This window comes from Apium graveolens, chromosome 5, assembly GCF_009905375.1.
Source record: "Apium graveolens cultivar Ventura chromosome 5, ASM990537v1, whole genome shotgun sequence".
NCBI classification, from domain to species: domain Eukaryota; kingdom Viridiplantae; phylum Streptophyta; class Magnoliopsida; order Apiales; family Apiaceae; genus Apium; species Apium graveolens.
The window spans coordinates 113,242,819-113,249,317 of record NC_133651.1 but is presented as its reverse complement, the minus strand read 5'-3'; the positions used below and the strand labels follow the sequence as shown (position 1 = coordinate 113,249,317).

Sequence of the window (6,499 nt, the reverse complement as noted above, 5' to 3'; positions counted from 1 at the left end):
CACGGAGAATCGCCGTAGGCTGATAATCAATCGTAAGCCCACAAACAACAGAAAACTCATTCTTGTCAGCCTGGCATTCGCATAGAACTCACAAACAACACTCATCGGGACCGCCTCAGGTGACTCGCAAAAAGCAATCCAACCCTTCTCTGCAATCATCGGCAACAAGACACCATCCCCCCCCCGATGGCTAAAACCCCTTCTCCTTCAAAATCGGCTTAGTCAGAAGCCTAACATACTCCTCCTCAGCAGCCCTATCCACCAATCGGGGCCTCGCAGCAGAACTCCTTGAAGAATCAGCAGTCGGAATGGTGCTGCTGCTATCTACAGTTCGAGATCTCCTTGGGGCCATTGAAACTGAGAATAAGAGTTGTAGAGTTGTGTTTTGTGTGTAGGAGAGAGTTGTAAGTTGAAAGTATAATAAATGTGTATGGAGAGGTTGTGTGTATATATAGGGTAGGATTAAGGTTAGAATTAGATTAGGAGTGGGGTTGTGGCTAATTTGTAGGAAGAAAATCGTGGGTAATGGGGTTTGCAGTGCTGTGGTTGTGTTTTTGTGTTTTTTTTATTTTTTTTATAAGCTGAAAAACCGAATTTTCAAAACTCAGGTCCGCAGGCGGTCGCCTGGAACCAGTAGGCGGGCGGCTGCTAGCACGCGGCCGCCTGGAACCTCCAGGCGGGCGCCTGCAAGGTCCCTGGAAAAAATATTTTTTCAGCCAGCTTTTTCTGATTTTTTTTGGGTTTTTGGATAGAGTACTAAATTCTAAGGGTTCCTATGGTCTCATATCTTGGGTTGCCTCCCAAGAAGCGCTTCTTTTACGTCATTAGCTTGACGTAGAGTAGTGCGATCAAGTTGACAATAAAACGGCACTAACCACTTCCCGGTTTTCCGTATCCCCATAATAGTGCTTCAATATCTGACCATTTACTTTGAATGCTTGGCCCGGATCGTTCTCAAAAATCTCCACCGCTCCATGTGGAAACACAGTTTTGAAGATAAATGGTCCAGAACCTTGATTTCAACTTTCCAAGAAAAAGTCGGAGACGAGAGTTGAATAGAAGAACTTGTTGCCCCAATACAAATGACTTAGGAGATAGCTTCCTGTCGTGCCACCTTTTTACTTTTTCCTTGTACATTTTGTTGTTCTCATACGCTTGAAGTTGAAATTTATCATGTTCATTTAACTGAAGCATTCGCTTCTTCCCAGCTGCATCTAGATCAAGGTTTAACTTCTCTAATGCCCAATAAGCCTTATGCTCAAGCTCCGCAGGTAAATGACATCCCTTACCATAGACAAGTTGAAACGGGGACATCCCAAGTGGAGTCTTGTATGCTATTCTATAAGCCCAAACAGCTTCATCGAGCTTTAAAGACCATTCTTTCCTAGAAGGACAAACAACTTTCTCTAGAATGCGCTTGATCTCTCTATTAGACACTTCAGCTTGACCATTAGTTTGCGTATGATAGGCAGTAGCAATGTGATGATTCACATTGTAGCGTTGCATCATAGAAGTGAACTTACGATTGCAGAAATGCGACCCCTCATCACTTATGATAACTCGTGGCATTCCAAACCTTGTGAATATCTGCTTATGAAGAAAACTCAACACTACCTTTGCATCATTTGTCGGTAGAGCCTTGACTTCTACCCATTTCGAGACATAATCAACTATCAGCAAGATGTACTGATTATTGCAGGACGAGATAAATGGTCCCTTGAAATCGATTCCCCAAACATCAAAGACCTCAACTTCAAGCATCACATTTAAAGGCATCTCATCCTTTCTAGTAAGATTCCCAACTCTTTGGCAATGATCACACCTTAAAACGAACTGATGTGCATCCTTAAATAATGTGGGCCAGAAAAAACCTGCTTGAAGAATACGAGCTGTTGTCTTTTCACCACCATAATATCCACCATAAACTGTGGAATGACAGTCTCGTAATATCCCCTCCCTCTCACAGAATGGGATACATCTCCTGATGATCTGGTCAGCTCCTTGTCTAAACAAATATGGTTCATCCCACATGAACCACTTCACCTCATACAGAAACTTCTTCTTTTGAGCCGCATTCATATTATGAGGCATTATATTACTGACAAGATAGTTCACAATGTTTGCGAACCATGGCACTTCCTCTTGAACTGTGAACAACTGCTCATCCAGAAAAGATTCGTTGATCAATATCTTATCATGTGAAGTAGAATTGGGATTCTCCAATCTAGAGAGATGGTCAGCTATTTGATTTTCAGTACCTTTTCGATCCTTGATCTCTAACTCAAATTCCTTTAGCAAGAGCACCCAACGAATAAGTCTAGGCTTCGAATCCTTCTTTGAGACCATATAGCGAATGGCAGTGTGATCAGTGAATACTGTCACCTTTGTCCCAAGTAGATAAGATCGAAATTTTTCGAAACCAAAAACTATAGCCAAGAGCTCCTTCTCAATAGTGGTGTAGTTCATTTGAGCTCCATTTAGCGTCTTACTAGCATAGTAGACCACATGAAAGATATTATTCTTGCGCTGCCCAAGAACTGCTCCCACCGCATATTTACTTGCATCGCACATCATCTCAAAAGGTTCTCTCTAATCAGGTATCGTAATAACTGGTGCAGTTATTAAAATTTTCTTGAGAGTCTCGAATGCTGCCAAGCATTCATCATCAAATTTGAAAGTCACGTCTTTCTCGAGCAAGTTGCACAACGGCTTAGATATCTTAGAGAAGTCCTTGATAAAATGCCGATAAAAACCCGCATGACCAAGAAAACTACGGATTCCTTTCACAGATTTAGGTGGCGGAAGATTTTCAATGACTCCACCTTGGCTTTATCCACCTTAAGGCATTTTCCAGAGACCTTATGCCCAAGAATGATGCCTTGTTGCACCATGAAATGACATTTTTCCCAATTGAGCACTAGATTGGTTTCCACATACCTTTTAAGCACCAAACGGAGATTATTCAAGCATTCATCAAACGAATGTCCAAAGACGGAGAAGTCGTCTATGAACACTTCGACATTATTTCCAATCATATCAGAGAATATGGCCATCATGCATCTCTGAAAAGTGGCAAGTGCACCACATAAGCCAAAAGAAACTCTGCGAAAAGTAAGCGTGCCAAATGGACAAGTGAAAGTAGTATTCTCTTGATCTTCTGGTGCAATGCAAATTTGATTGTAGCCCGAATAGCCATCCAGAAGATAATAATACTCATGACCAGCCAACCTGTCAAGCATCTGATCAATAAATGGAAGAGGGAAGTGATCCTTCCTCGTGGCTTTATTCAACTTCCTGTAGTCCATGCATACCCTCCATCCTGTGACTGTTCGTGTAGGGATGAGCTTGTTCTTCTTATTTTCTACCACAGTAATACCTTCTTTCTTAGGTACACATTGCACGGGGCTCACCCAAGAACTGTCAGAAATAGGATATATGATTCCTGTATCCAGCCACTTTAGAATTTCTTTCTTCACCACTTCTTTCATGATAGGATTAAGTCTTCGCTTTTGCTCAACATTCGGCTTACTACCTTCCTCCAGCAAAATTTTATTCATGCAGTACGAAGGGCTGATTCCTTTTATATCTGCTATAGTCCATCCGATGGCCGATTTGAATTCTCTCAAGATCCTCAAGAGCTTGTCTTCATCACTACCTGAAAGGTCAGATGCAATAATAATAGGCAAAGTAGATGCATCACCTAAAAAAGCTTACCTCACGTGTTCAGGCAATGGTTTAAGCTCCAAAGTAGGTGCTTCCTCAATAGATGGTTTGAGCTTTCCCTCAGCATTCTTGAGATCAGTATTACCAAGAGATTCAAATGGCATGTCTAGCTTTCGCTTCCAAGGAGAAGCATTTAGATATTTTAACTACTCATTGCCTTCCTCATCATTACTGTCAAATTCCCCCAACAAGGCTTTTTCTAAGGCATCAGACCTTAGCACATGATCAAGTTCTGAAGTAATTGCAGAATCAATCAAATCCACCTTGAAGCACTCCTCATCTTCTGTAGGGAATTTTATCGCATTGAATACATTGAATGTTACATCCTGATCTTGCACCCTCATAGTAAGTTCACCTTTTTGCACATCTATCAAGGTACAGCCTGTAGCCAAGAAAGGTCTTCCCAAGATTATGGGAATCTTTTTATCTTCCTCAAAATCCAGAATGACAAAGTCTGCAGGAAAGATGATCTTGTCCACCTTTACTAACACGTCCTCCACGATACCTCGTGGGTATGTAATCGAACGATCAACCAATTGCAGAGACATGTATGTGGGCTTTGGATCAGGCAAATTCAGCTTTTTGAAGATAGACAACGGCATCAAATTGATGCTTGCTCCCAAATCGCAAAGGCACTTGTTCAATGACAACTTGCCAATGGTGCAAGGAATGGTGAAGCTACCTGGATCCTTAAGCTTTGGAGGTAATTTTTGTTGCAGCATGGCACTACACTCTTCCGTCAGAGCAATAGTATTAAGATCATCCAGTTTCACCTTCCTTGAAAGAATACCTTTCATGAATTTTGCATAACTAGGCATTTGCTCCAGAGCCTCAGCGAAAGGTATATTGATGTGAAGTTTCTTGAACACCTCCAGAAAACTTACCAAATTGCTTATCCAGCTTTTTTTTGCAATCTCTTAGGAAAAGGTGGTGGAGGATAGAGCTATTTATCCCCTGTATTACCCTCAGGCAGAGTGTGTTCAATAGTAGTCTTCCTTGGTTCCCCCTCTTTCTCCTTTTGCTTTTCTTCTTTATCTACAACTTCAGCTTCTCCATCTTTTGCTTTTTCAGCTTCAACAACTTTTCCAGACCTTAAAGTGACAGTCTTGACTTGCTCTTTAGCTTCCTTCCTGCCTGGCACTTCAGTATCGCTGGGAAATGTGCCAGCTTAACGATTGAACAAGGCATTGGCTATTTGACCAATTTTATTCTCCAAGGTCTTGATAGAAACAGCCTGAATTTTGCACAATAGCTTTAGCTCCTCGAAATCAGCACTAGAAGGTGGAACAGCACCTCCTTGTTGAGGATATGATTGCCTTTGAGCATATTGCTGAGGTTGCTGGAATCCAGGTGGATTAAATTGTTTACTTACAACTTGTTGATATGGTTGTTGAACAATATTCTGATTGTTGCTCCAGCTGAAATTGGGATGATTTCTGTTATTAGGATGATAAGTAGCTGGCACAAGCTACTACGATCGCTGATAATTGTTCACATACTGAACAAATTCATTAACAAGATAACACTGATCCATAGCATGAGAGCCTGCACAAAGCTCACAGACAATAGTTATTTGATTGACTCCATAGTTGGCTAAAGAATCGACCTTCATAGACAGCGCTTGGAGCTGCGCTGCGATAGTTGTAGCTGCATCAACTTCCAGAATACTTGGTACCTTCCCAGGAATCATCCTTTGAGTTGGGTTTTGATACTCATTTTCAGCCATAGTTTCAATGAGATTATAGGCCTCAGTATAGCTTTTGGCCTACAAGGCGCCTCCATAAGCTGCATCGAGCATGGGACGAGATTGGGCCCCCAAACCATTGTAGAACCCAGTGATCACCATCCAGTCAGGCATTCCATGATGTGGACACTTTCTCAACATCTCCTTATAGCGCTCCCAAGCTTCGCACATAGATTCTGTTGGTTGCTGCGCAAACTGAGTAAGAGCACTCCTCATAGCTGCAGTCTTGGCCATTGGATAGAACTTCACCAGAAAATTTTGCGCAAGATCTTCCCAAGTAGTGATGGACCCAGCTGGTAAGGAATGTAACAAATCCTTAGCTTTATCCCTCAGAGAGAATGGGAAAAGCCTCATCTTGATAGCCTCATCAGTAACACCATTAGATTTGAAAGTACTGCAGATCTCGACAAAATTCCTAATATACATGTTGGGATCTTCAGTCGCAGCACCTTCGAAAGAAATAGAATTCTGCACCATATGAATAGTGCCCGGCTTGATTTTGAAAGTATTGGCCTGAATAGTCGGATGAATGATGCTTGACTGAATGTCATCAATTTTAGGCCGAGAAAAGTCCATAAGAGCTGGATCTGCTGGAACTATACGATCACCCATTATTACAGGTTCTTTCTTTTCACTCTCTTTATCCGAATCTTCAAAATCTAACTTCTCCGAAATGTCAAGAGTTGAATCTATCTCCTCAGCCGTATATAGAGTCCTCTTGTGATTGCGAGAACGTGTTTGCATAAATGCTCACTAGAGTACCTGAAACACAACCGGAAACAGTAAGTAACAAGTCTTAATGACCACTGATGGCAAGTACATAAACTAAACAAATTAACACCGAGTCCCCGGCAGCGGCGCCAAAAACTTGTTAGGCACAAAGCATGCGCTAATAATTCACGCAAGTATACGCGTTCGCAAGTAATATAGAATGATTTCTAGTTCGTTCCCAGAGAGACTCTGATTAATTATATTTAATTAACACTTACTCACCAATGTATGATTACTCTTCAATGTCAAGAAAATAACACT

The 6,499-nt window shown here is 41.6% G+C and overlaps 1 non-coding gene across 1 annotated transcript; it reads left to right on the top strand.

Moving 5' to 3' along the window:
* Positions 1-5,579: 5,579 nt before the first annotated feature.
* Positions 5,580-5,686, top strand: LOC141662734 (small nucleolar RNA R71). Its single transcript, XR_012550832.1, has one exon. It is a non-coding gene; the product is annotated as a small nucleolar RNA R71 (small nucleolar RNA).
* The last annotated feature ends 813 nt before the right edge of the window (positions 5,687-6,499 follow it).